The sequence below is a fragment of the Anabrus simplex genome, chromosome 7 (genome assembly GCF_040414725.1).
Source record: "Anabrus simplex isolate iqAnaSimp1 chromosome 7, ASM4041472v1, whole genome shotgun sequence".
Taxonomy (NCBI): Eukaryota; Metazoa; Arthropoda; class Insecta; order Orthoptera; family Tettigoniidae; genus Anabrus; species Anabrus simplex.
Genome location: NC_090271.1, coordinates 207,444,792 through 207,458,387, shown reverse-complemented (window position 1 = coordinate 207,458,387; position 13,596 = coordinate 207,444,792).

Sequence of the window (13,596 nt, the reverse complement as noted above, 5' to 3'; positions counted from 1 at the left end):
CACAGTTCCAACTTCGATCATACGAAATTATTTATGGTCTTCTTATTAATTTTGTTCCTGGCATTTCCCCAATTAAATGAGGTCGGCATTAGATGAGGGTTAAGCTGAAGTTTGCAGCTGAATACCTTTCCTCGTGCCAAACCTATGCAAAGGGAAGTATTCACTATTACGTGTTTCTATTAGTGTGAAATGTAGGCGTATGTAACAGAGTACGTGCAATAAGACATACACTAACACTACGCCTCCGAACTAGAGGAATAAACTAGACGCTGCTAAAGTCCCTCGACCCGGCCAGGAATCGAGCCTGGAGTCCTCACAACTATTCATAACATATTATTATTATTATTATTATTATTATTATTATTATTATTATTATTATTATTATTATTATTATTATTATTATTATTATTATCGTATGTTTTACTTTTAAAAATGGAATTATGGTTGGTCTCGAGTCCTCAACTTTATTGAAGTCGGTGGTGGTAAGTATAGCATTGTATGATCAATGTCACATTCTCTCGGGAACATGAACGCTCGACATTTTAGACTCTCATGTAATGTTGAAGGATTGTATTGTGTGCCAGTGTATCATCTCCCTTTGAAGTATGATGAGTAACAGTATATATCTAATCAATATCTGTTTGAGAGAACACCTGACTACGGGGTGAGGGAGATCTGTATAAACATATTCACTGTAAGGTCACTATTTGTGTGGTAATAGCAATCGAACTGACAATGTTTGTGTTCAAACTAAACACTGCGTTATTGGAGTTGGTTGTGTTGACAAACTGAACAACATATTAACAATATTATAAAACTGCGTACCACTGTCTGTCTTTTAAAGCGAACCATCTGTCATGATGTATTTGTGTTCGTAATATCGTGTTGTCATCCTCTGAAAATGGAGCACCAGTGTATTCGTTCTCGGGAAAGTAACTTCACATTAGGAACAGAACCACATATGTCATCAGTTTTGATCACGAACTAATATAATTAATTATACTGATGATTATTATGATGATGCTTGTTGTTTTAAGGGGCCTAACATCGAAGGTCTTCGGCCCATTAATTATACTAAACTCATTCTACTTGTCATTAAGTATGTCTGCGTGACGTAGACTATAAGACGACACTGCAGATGAATATTCGTGGCGGAAACGTAGTTGCATTTTTCTGTTAATGATGAAAAGTTCCATTAACTTATGTAGAACGGGGTCTGTGCGTAATTCAAAAGGAACTTCTGAACACGTAGAACACAATAATTTTGAAATAAGCGAGAAAAACTATTTTCATCACTTTTCCATTTTTGTAAATATTTTAACAGTCACTAAAACTAGAGATATAATTTGTCATGTCGTACAAGTAAATATCCATGCAATCTCCACTGTAGTATCAATAAAAAGTACAGTGGAATTATTCAATTCTCACACTCAGTAAAAATTCTGAATATCTTCAGTAACAATTGACAAATATACACACATCAAAAAGTTTTTCATCGCCGCTGTGTGTCGTTTAACTGTGTTTCTATCTTGGCCTGTCCTATGCAAACAGGCACGTATCAATATTTATATATTTTAGTATTATTTCACACCAATATATGGAGGACGTGTTATAGTTGCATTTTGCACTGAAATGTCTGTTTCATAAGAAAATGATCTTTATCCACTTACCATTCTCAGGTAGTCAATTTTTAAGTATTTATAATTAAATTAGTGTTTCTTTCTTAAATCGTCGTAGTAAAAAATAAAATCTTGCACAACCTTAACGATTATCATTTATTTTACTGAAGATTTTAGACGTACTCTGACTCTCTAATGTACATTTTTCCTCACGCTGGTACTTCCTTACTGGGAATATCTTTAATTAGTACTTAACTCATAAAAAGCGTGTGAAAACGCTACCTACTAATAGTCACAAAATAAAACACGCGATAAATAGAACTTAGACACGTGAATTTTCTCTTGTTTTTTGCTTTTCCCTGAGATAGAAAACTCAGCTATATCTCCTTGCTTTACTCTCTCTGCGTTAAGGATGTACAATCAGACTTGTAACGCCAGCTGCACCATTACTCTTGCAAAGCTTTGTGAGAAAGAATTGAAATTTTTGGAGAAATTTTCCCAGAAGAATATATAGTTTGAAAAGACACTTAGAACTTGTTCACTTTGTTTTCGAGAAAGAAAAGTTTAGAGTGTAAGAAGGGTTTAATTTGTTTAATTATTTAATTTTTGAACTAAATACAGACATTATTATTTTTACAAATAGTATTTATATTTATTTAATACATAGAATGCAGTAGTGAAAGAGATGTGAAAGGTTCGCCCAGAATAGTGTAGCATGGAAGGCTGCATCAAAACCAATCTATGATCTATTGGCCTAAGCAACGAATTATTATTATTACGAGGGTAAGTCAATAAATATCTCAATTTTGCTCTAATTGTCTTTAGGTTGACTTTGTGGCGTTGTGTGCACACCAGTCACTAGATGGCATCGTTGTCTACGTCTGAAGAAGGTTTCAGCATTATCAGATCAGTACAGCTTACGCTGTTGCGACGTAAAGATGGCCGCGCCACTCTCTGTTTTCACCGAGTAAGAACAGCGTTCCGTAATCCGGTTTTTTATGGTCTGAGGGTGAACCAGGAGCGGAAATTCATAAAACACTCGTGTGTTATTCAGGATCGTATCACGCACTTGTTCAGTATTGGCATCAGTTACGGCTGCAGATGGACGCCCGGATCTTTCCTCATCCTTCACGCTCGTGAGACCCCTTTTGAACTGTTCAATCCACTGGTAAACACTTCGCTGTGGAAAAAATTTGTCTTCGTATTGTGCTAAAAGTCTTCTGTGAATTTCCGCTCCTGGTACACCCTCAGACCACAAAAAACGGATTACGGAATGCTGTTCTTCCTTGGTGCAAACAGAGAGTGGTGGGCCACCTTTACGTCGCAACAGCGCAAGCTGTACTGATCTGATAACGTTAAAACCTACCACAGACGTAGACAACGGTACCATTTAGCGGCTGGTGAGCATACAACGCCATAGAGCCAACCTAAAAAAAGTTAGAGCAAAATAGCAGTTACTTACTGACTTGCCTACGTATTATTATTATTATTATTATTATTATTATTATTATTATTATTATTATTATTATTATTATTATTCATTAATTCATTCAACTTCGCTAATCGGCCAACTAGGGACCACGATAAGCCTCACTTTACATTCTGGCATTTGTTCATTTTTCGCTAGATCCACATCGTCTTCATTAGCTCACTGTGTTTAGCACGACGATCTTCTGTCCATTTAGCACCAGTTGCCCGTTTTTCGCCCCGGAAAGTCCCAAAAGTCTTCATGGCTGCTCTGAAGAGATTTCGGTTTTGTGCATTTTCTGCTTGTAGGCCCAGTTCTTTAAGGCCTTTCTTGACATTAACGTACCATGGCATTGCCGCTTTTGGTTTTGAGTCAAATATGCTGCAGATACGTTTCGTCCATCGATAGTCGATCATCCGTCGTATTTGTCCGTAGAAGCGAACTCTGCCTTTAGGCATTGTATCCGGGATCTTCTCTATCTTAGAGTATACTTCTTGTCTGGATTTTCTAATGTAGATGCCATTTTTGTAGTTTGGGCCAAGAATGGTGTGTAGGATCTTTCTTTCTTTCCTCTCTAAATCCGCAAGCAAACATTTGTCGGACAGGATAAGGCATTCAGATGCATACAACGATACTGGTTTGATGACAGTGTTGTAGTGACGAATGTTTGTGTTCAGGGAAAATCACCTTTTGTTGTATATGTTGCAGGTGGTTTGGAAAGTGACTTCCATTTCCTTGATTCTTGTTGCTATAGTCCCGTTGTCAAGTCCATTTTGCTTAATCCATTCCCCAAGGTATTTAAATTTACTAACACTGTTTATCGTTTCATATTTGGTGTTTAGCTGTGCCGTATCATCTTTGATATTCGACACTACTTCTGTCTGTCTTTTGAAAGGAAATTTATAAACTTGTTTGTTCTGCTACTTCCTTCAACACATTGATCTGTTCTGTTGCACTTTCGAAATTTTCTGCCATAAGGGCTATATCATCAGCGAACGCTAAGCAATCTATTTCCACTCAATTATTCTTTGTCCCAATCCTTACGGGTTTGTAAAGGTTTCTTTCTTTTAACGTCTTTCGGCATTCCTGTATTACCTTCTCAAGTACGCAGTTGACCAAAAGAGGTGACAGCCCATCTCCCTGTCGAACGCCTGTCTTGATCTCAAAGGGTTCAGAAAGACATCCTTGGAATTTTACTTTGGATTTGGTATTAGTCAGTGTTGCCCTTATTATCACCAGCAGTTTCTCATAGACTCCCATTTCTACAAGGATGTTAAGCAACACATCAGAGTCGATTATTATTATTATTATTATTATTATTATTATTATTATTATTATTATTATTATTATTATTATTATTATTATTATTTATTCTGCTTTCCTCCAAGCCTAAATATGTATTTATGCCGTTTACATGTCATTTAGGTCTCGTAAATGCAGAACGCTTTAATAAATTTTCTCTAAAATAAAGAATGAATGTTGCTGTGAGCTCGGGAATAACGTAACGGCACGTAGGGAATATTATGCGCTCAGTATAGCCACCATTATGAAAATGTGTACTGTTTAAATATGTTAACCTGCATGTTGACATCGACCGCTAAACACTATAGCCAGAGAGACCACTGAATGAATATAAACTCATAAATTTGAGTTTACACTGATGGTGTTCATTTTAGTTGAAAATGAGACTCAAATTGAGTGAGAGGACAAGAGAAATGTGCGTGCGCCACTGCAACTTTTACAACTGTGTAATTCCCGTGGTATTAACCAACTACTATAGCAATTAATAGACCTACTGTGGTATGTGTGAATTCTTCTCGTGTTCTCTCGCAGTGGATGTACTGTATATCGTTGTTCTTACAGTGGTTTCAAGCCTTTGTAGGACAACCGATAATTTAAAATAATAATGATGATGATGATGATGATGATGATGATGATGATGATCATTATCATCATCATAGGTAAGCAAACGCTAGCGAATATAAAGGTTGCTGTCCGAGTGTATCAGTGTTCCTTATTATGGTTTCCTTGATAGCTGAACGAGCTCTGTTCAAGAACTGCAACGTTTGCCGCAATGTTGGCATATCAAATATACCAAAACTTAGTGTTGTTGTAGAGTCTGGCTGTCATTTCTTCTTTCATTTCCTCGGCCTTTTCTCTTTTATCCAACTCATGTCTTCGTCGCTATTGTCCAATATTTGTGATCTCTCATGGACAATTCATCACTTCGGCCGATCAGATGCCTCATCCTCCTATACCTGTAATATCTAAAGTTAATTTCTGACAGTTCTTAGAGGGAGATCCGTTTACTGCCTGCCGGGGCGGGATAAAGGGAGTGGGGGTATGGTTGCCATGGAAACGAGTGTGGGACGACTGCGGTTGCCATGGAGATAAATCTTCTGGCCAGTTCGTCTTGCTTGGAATTGCCAAACCTCTCACTTCTGAGTTAGATCTTGTCAAGAGCAGTTCAGATAACGGAACATGAGACCAAGTCATTCTCAGTCTGGCCAGGTAGTCTACAACAGATCACAGCGGTCCGAATGAACGAGGGAACAAGTGAGCTGGAAGCGAGGGGTAAGAGGAAGGAATGCTGGAATGTGGCAACATCGTGAAATGGCACGCGCAATGCTCCTCCCTCCAGCCTTAGCTGTCAGATTTCATCTTTAGTTGTTAGAGGTATAGTTGGCGATGCCACTTTGGCACTCCGTCAAGTTTTACGAGACGGATGATATCTTGATTACAGCCACAGTACCTCCAGTGGTACCGAGCGAGTTGGCCGTGCGGTTAGGGTCGCGTAGTTGTGAACTTGCATTCGGGATGTGGTATGTTCGAATCCCATCATCGGCAGCCCTGTAGACGGTTTTCCGTGGTTTTCCATTTTCACATACGTGGAATCCGTATCTGAGGGACGTAACATTTCTTTTAAAAAATCCCACATGCATTCGCCGAGAATCCAACCACGGCCATCTTGATGAGAACTAGTGCTGGGGCTTTCACGTCCCCTTTATATTATATTTTTAAAATATTGTTGATATTACGTCCCACTAACTACTCTTACGTTTTTTTTTTTTTTTTTTTTTTTTTTTGAGACGCCGAGATGTCGGAATATTTTCCCGCTGGCCTTCTAACCCCAACTTGTTAGGTTCAATCCTGACTCAATCCGGTGGTATTTGAAGGTGCTCAAATACATCAGCCTCATGTCGGTAGATTTACTGGCATAAAAGAACACCTGCGAAACAAAATACTTCGATGTCTCCAAAAACCTTCAAAAGTAGTTAGTAGGATGTAAAAGGATAACATTATCTATCTATCTATCCCATTCAAAATTTTCCCGCGGCATAAAATTATATTTGTCCATAATTTCAAAACTTGATGTCTGAATTATAAAGCAAAGTACTTTAAATGTATCTTAATTAAGGCCACGGTCGCTTCCAACCCCGTCCTAGCCCTTTCCTCTCTCATCGTTACCAAATAATAATAATAATAATAATAATAATAATAATAATAATAATAATAATAATAATAATAATAATAATAATAATGACGTTCAATTGTGGCCATGATCGTTAAGCAGCCTAGGCTGGTTCGAGTCCTATTGGTCGGAAAAAATCACTATCGGAATGTTGGCCGGCAGGGTAGAGAGGTGGTAGTATACTATTTCTAATTACTAGAGTGCGTGCCAAGAGCCTGGATTCAATTCCAAACCTTTCCGCATTGTTCATATGAAGTGAGAGCACATGACGCTGTTAATGGTGATGTGTTCGTCGGATGGAGACATTAAGCCTATAGCATACCCTTTGGTGCTATTCGACTTGAGTAGGCTATGTGCCGGCACCGGGATTCTTCCTTCCACTTCCACATCATTCATGTCATTTATTTAATCTCATTTACTCCTCTGATGAGGTTAACGTCATGAAGGGCATCCGGTCGTTAAAACTCGCTACGAAGATTCATCTCACTTCATACCCGGTCCCGCAGAGAAACGGGACAAGGGGTGGACACGAACTATGGTAGTAAAACACACACTATGAAATGGATCAACGATATCATAAACCGACCTTAGATTGGCAGGAATCACGCAAGAAGACGTCCAAAAACAGGGAGATCATTATAATCATTATTCACAAATGCCAAGTTCACCAAGCAGACAAAGTGAAGAAAAGGACCGGAACAACTTTGACTTACAGAAAAAGGAAGCCCATACCAAAATATCGAAGGGAATGTGGCCTCAAATGCAAACAAAGTCCTGTAAATACTTTATGTAGTCCTAAATGGGCTTATTCACAAATAAATAATAACAATAATAACAGTATTAATAATAATAATTCACACCAGGCAAATGCTGGGGCTGTACCTTAATTAAGGCCACGGCTGCTTCCTTCCAACTCCTAGGCCTTTCCTATCCCATCGTCGCCATAAGACCTATCTGTGTCGGTGCGACGTAAAGCCCCTAGCAAAATAATAATAATAATAATAATAATAATAATAATAATAATAATAATAATAATTTTCAACAGTTGGCTTTACTTCACACTGACAGGTCTTATGGCGCGACAAATAGGAAAGGGATAGGAGTGGGAAGGAAGCGGCCGTAATCTTAATGAAGCTACAACCCCAGCATTTGCCTGGTGTGGAAATGGGAAACCACGGAAAACCGCGGTCGTGGCCTTAATGAAGGTACAACCCCAGCATTTGCCTGATGTGAAAATGGCAAACCTCGGAAAACCATCTTCAGGGCTGCCAATAGTGGGGTCCGAACCCACTATCTCCCGAATGCAAGCTCATAGTTGCGCGCCTCTAACCGCACGGTCACTTGCTCGATCATAATATTAATTTCTATTAATAGTTGGAGAACACAACAATGATTTTTGTTGTTGTTGTTGTTGTTGTTGTTGTTGTGAAGTGGCTGGGACTAACTTGATTCCGTAGGCCTATATAAAATCATCGAAGTTTAAAGGACCCTGAAATGATGCATATTTACTTCGAAATTTATTTAGAAAGAGTGATTTATAAGTGAAATAAATTACAGCTTTTGCAAGATGTATGAGACATGTTAAGATCTCCTGAAATATAGTGAAAGGCTAAGTACACTACAAGACATGGACAGATTCCCAGGGTCGGACCAGGCGTCTTACGTCACATCCGTTGACCTTCCGCTGAGCTCGCATTGGCCAGGCTTCTCGCGACCTAGCTTAGTGAAGTAGTCGCTAAAGGGCTTAGCGAGCTGAGAGTTGGAGCCATCCAAAATGGAGAACACTCGCTCAGCGACTTACGTTTTAATTAGAAATACGTTACAATGTTCCTTCATAAAATCTTTCCGTTCTGAATGAGTAGTGCTTCTAAGTTCTTTTCCATTAATTCGATACATTACTATCGTCAAGTATGCTAAGAGAGAGATTTCAACAACCATCACGAGTACCGGTACTTGAAAAAAGAAGTGAGTGAACTTGCCCGATACACTGAGGCATTTTGAAGGACAGAGATATAAAGAGTACATTTCTGGCCCTTTTACAATATTTTCTTCTGCTGAGAAATGTTAGTTAAGCTTTATTCTTCTTCTTCTTCTTCTTCATAATAATAATAATAATAATAATAATAATATTATTATTATTTTAATGTATCTTCAAGTACTGTTTAACTTAAAGGACGCCAGAGCGCCGGGTGGCTTTTGACGAAAAATTAGTTTCTTTACCTATCAGTTAATCTACTTACACAGTTATCTCGTATTTAAGCACCACGAATCGATTCTGAAATCCGAAGACAAAAAGAGTGTACATTTATCTGTCCTGCCCGAGCTTGCATATTTTGTAACGTCATTATCACACTACGAAAGTCATAAATTATGTCTAACGTTCTCTGAAAATGTTCGCTGAATACAACATACTCCAGTTTCTTTCTCCGTGCGAATAAAGCAGAAAATAAACAATTGCAAGAACCATCTTTATACGTCATTCATAGTGCAAATTTTAAGAAAAATTAGTAGTAAATTTTAAAGTTATGACTGGACACATGGTTTGAGAATAGGTAAAATGTCCCCATACAATGATTACTAGAGAATTTATGATAAATCTAAGGAAACCGATGCCGAAGATGAGCTGACACAACAGCAGAACTTACTCTTGTACAGGAAAATCAGTGCCAAACTTTGTGTATCTGGCACCGTGTTGAGGCCTTTCGTAAAAACATCACGTTTTGTCTTGCTCTTTAATATGGATATAGGTAAATGTAAGCAGATTTTCTTTTCTTCTTCTGACCTGAGATACGTAAATTGAACAATTACATATTTCCATAATTGAATAGTATATGTAAATTGAACAAAATATATTTGTATATTGGAATGTGCGTTGATTGCTTTCGGACTCTCTTACCTCTACCTTTTACCAATACCACCTTCATCTCTTCCATTTCGTCTCTGTACTAAGCGAATGTCATAAAACTGACAACCGCCTGCATATCTTCCACCGAGGCCTGGAAATATTTCAAAATCTATAAGAGGAATGAAATGTATAAGTACGAAATGGCAGCAGTACAAAACCAACAAGAATTCCCAAAAGGTGACAAATTGTTTAAACAAATATATGAATGATTAATAAAAATGATGTAATTATATGAAATTGTTTATGTAATATTTTGACATAATATACAAATTTAAATTTCAGAAAGTTCCAAAACACAAACCTTTTAAAATCACCAGTATATGAAGATATTTCACTGTAAAGTACGATGCATATGCTGCCAGTCCTAAGTCTGTAAAAGTGGAAGAGAGAAATGTTTGCTCATATTTCATTTGGTCAATTTACGAACTTACCCGCGGTGTACATATCTCGGTTTTTTCTCAATATATGTACACATATGAAATTAGGGCCATGTGGATTTTTGCTCAGTTTACCATTCCAGTTTAATATTCATTTTTTCAATACACACTTCAGCTATAAACTTGCGGGGTTATGTTGTATTGAGAAAGTGTCAATTAGCGGTTAGGGTAACTTATAATTGTTATCATTTAAACTTGTTATAAAGGCAGAGAAGTACACCCTTTCATGGGTAAAGTGTAGATAAACCTCCGTGTATTAACTCTATCTGATATTGTGTTCCTTCTATTCCGTCATGCTTGCACTGAGGGAGGCTGAAAACTCTTCAGCCGATCGTGATTTTTTGTCAGGGATTTTATATGTCAGCCACTGTGGCATAGAGATTACCGTCGCTTCGCGAAAGTTGGCTAGTGTTCGTGAAAGTCACGGTGGTACCTGTCGTACAGATTTCGCCTGATCATAGCTACCCATATTTACAAATATACCTGCTGGTCAGACATCAGAGAGACCCAGACCTCACGCACCCTGGATGCATGGCAATGTCCCAATCTTAACACCCTTAAAAAACATTAAAAATTGCATTATAGGTTTGTATCAAAATCTGTAACACAGTCACGTGGTTGAAACTATCATCCTGTATTTTACAGGACTTCGAAAAGCTAAGCCTTCGTAATGAACATCCTACTAAAATGGTAGACCTCTTAATTAGGTCTATATTCCCACTCACTGACCGTAGAGCACCCTCCGATTGAAACGCTCCACCCCTTTATCTATCTCCTCCTCACCTCACGATTCAAACTTCTGAGAATATGAAGGAAACCAATATGTATACTCGAGTTACTAAGAAACTGCGTCACAGACGATGCCTTGCAAACCCTCTCCACTTTATTGCTCGTCTCATTCGGAATTGCCTTGCGGCTGGGAGACTATAAGTGTAATCAGAGCATGCAGAACAATGCCCACCGATGTCCTATAGCCCCCGAAGCACGCACACGACACAGGAATATATATAGACATGTACCTTACGTTCTAAACTTCTAGAACTGTTAGGTCGAATGAACTTTTGGTTGAGTTGAGAGATCATCGCCCTAAGATTGAAATTAATGGAGTGTACATCTTGAAGCTTTGGAAGACGAGACAAGGAGTCCGAGTGGTAAAGCGAGGAGAGAACAAAGGGAAGACGTGTGGACCAAAGTGCGAGGAAGAGGGAATGCAGATCCAATTCAGGAATGTCGTCCCTCTCTCCAACAGAGCAAGGGAGTTCCATTTGAGGCTCAGTTTTCAATAGACAGGGAATAATACAGGCTGATTCCACCCACAGACCACAGGGAAACCTTTAGAGAGAATCCTACAACTGGTAGGGAATCCAGCAGTGAATTCTTTCCTCAGACTACAAGTGGAGCAATGAAACTAAGTGTAAGAAGTGTTTAAAATGCTCATAATTAGTAACGTTGATTTGTTTGAAACACTGAACAGTCTGAGGACGCAGATTCCCGAAATTCTCCCGTTCCCGTTTAAATAAGTAGGCTAATATTATTCTGTGTAGGAAATGGACTTACTAGAATGTTTATGAAATTCGTCCTTTGCTCTGGATTCCCATATTTACAGTTTTTCCCAACAAAATGTCATCAGTCAAAATTCAATTTGATTATTTCGCTCTTGTCCCAAATACAATGACCATGGAAATCAGTATTGTCGCCTTTCTCTTCCCTATATTCGCTATTTCGTTAGTTAGTTAATTAGTTAGTTATTAAACAAATTGAACAAATACTTCTAGATGTTATCAAAAATGACTAAATTTACAAAATACATTATTTGTAATTACCAAGAAATTCATTTCAAGGCGATATGTTCCGATAAAAATATGAACATTATTTTCTTATTTTGTCATTTATGTAGACAGGTGATATCTTAAAATGGACGCAGATTTCTAAAAAGCATACAAAACTACGGTCCATAGTAAGGACGAGTACAGCTCGAACCATCGACATTTGTATGTTCCTCTAACGTCACCTCAGTATTCCCTAATTCGTACTTCTGACATTAGAAGAGAATGGTTGGTATTTCTGTTTCTCTGCATTGACTTCATTCGGGGGATTGGGGCAGGATTTGATCGTGACGGTATGATCGAGAATATATGCCTTAGCACAGGGTGAGTCCCGCAAGAGTTGCCGTCCTTCCTGCATGTCGCGTGTCGGTAAACGAGAGCGCAGTCGCCGACGCATCGATCCCTTACTCTCGTTGAAAACCCATCAGTTTCGATGACACGGTAATTAGAGTGAAAAACAATAGAATTTCCCCCATTACAGTAAGTGTTGAAAATGTTCTTCCAAAGCCTGCAGACAAGCGTTGCAGCGTATGATGATATTCCGGTTCACGCTTTGCAATTCAACTTCATGAATCTTCAAACTTTCTGTTTGAATTGCATTTACAGACCTACAGCACACAAAAATACGTTGTTCAGCACTTAATTCAGAAACCATGAAACACACTAAAGCGATCGTCAATTACTCCTGTAGCTAGCTTATCCCTTTCAGACCGAGTACGCACAATTGTGCGGGTTCGTATTTTAGTTATCCCTGACCGTATTTGATGTTTTTTCGGCGCTACACCGGACTGCAGTGATTGTGCAGTACACGTGGCGTGTATTTCAATTGATTTTAGTATGCGCTTGACCGCCAGGGCGAAGGAAGAAGAGTTTAAAAAGCACAGTTGATCGGCGAGATGGCAGGAAGCAGTAGTGCCGAAAGTAAGTATTTATTTACTGCGTTTATATTAATCTAGAACCTTTACTGAATACCGGAATATATTCAATGAAGTGTGTACATTGGTTAGTGAACGTAAATTTTGAAGCTACACCATCGTACGTGATACAACGAGGTTTTGAATTTTGATACACACAATTGTGTGGGTCCTGTTTTTCGGATGTTAGTTTTTATTTTGTAAAATAAACTATTAATATGTGTATTGAGGAGCGTTTTAGTCAGTTCTTGACGTACAAACAAAAATTCACACCTCCAGTTTTATTTCAGGTCTGAAAGGGGTATCGCAGGCTAGCTGAGACCATGAGATCACTGGACGAGCTATATAGGTCAGGCGGCTATTGCATCATCCACTCGCCCAGACATTGCTGAGGCTCACAGTGTAGTATCTTTGAACGATGCCATACGAACGTTGTTGGAGCCTGAGCAATGACGCTACATATTCGCGGGTATATTTGTTTGCCAAGATCATGGACATTGAGGTATGATTCTCCCGCTTGCCGTGCGCATTCGTCAGTCTTGGCAGTCTTTTTAGGGTCCGTTAGTTTCTCAGTGTGTAGTCAAATACCATTGTTTAATCACACCGTACTTGTATTTAATTGTAATACATATGTAGTATTGTTCCTTTGGTGAACGTTTTATTGTATAGTATTGTATTAAGATTTCAAGAAACTATTATTACCGCACTTACGTTGGTAAACTGTCAACACACCGGGCGAGTTGGCCGTGCGCGTAGAGGCGCGCGGCTGTGAGCTTGCATCCGGGATATAGTAGGTTCGAATCGCACTATCGGCAGCCCTGAAGATGGTTTTCCGTGGTTTCCCATTTTCACACCAGGCAAATGCTGGGGCTGTACCTTAATTAAGGCCACGGCCGCTTCCTTCCCACTCCTATCCCTTTTCTATCCCATCGCCGCCATAAGACCTCTCTGTGTC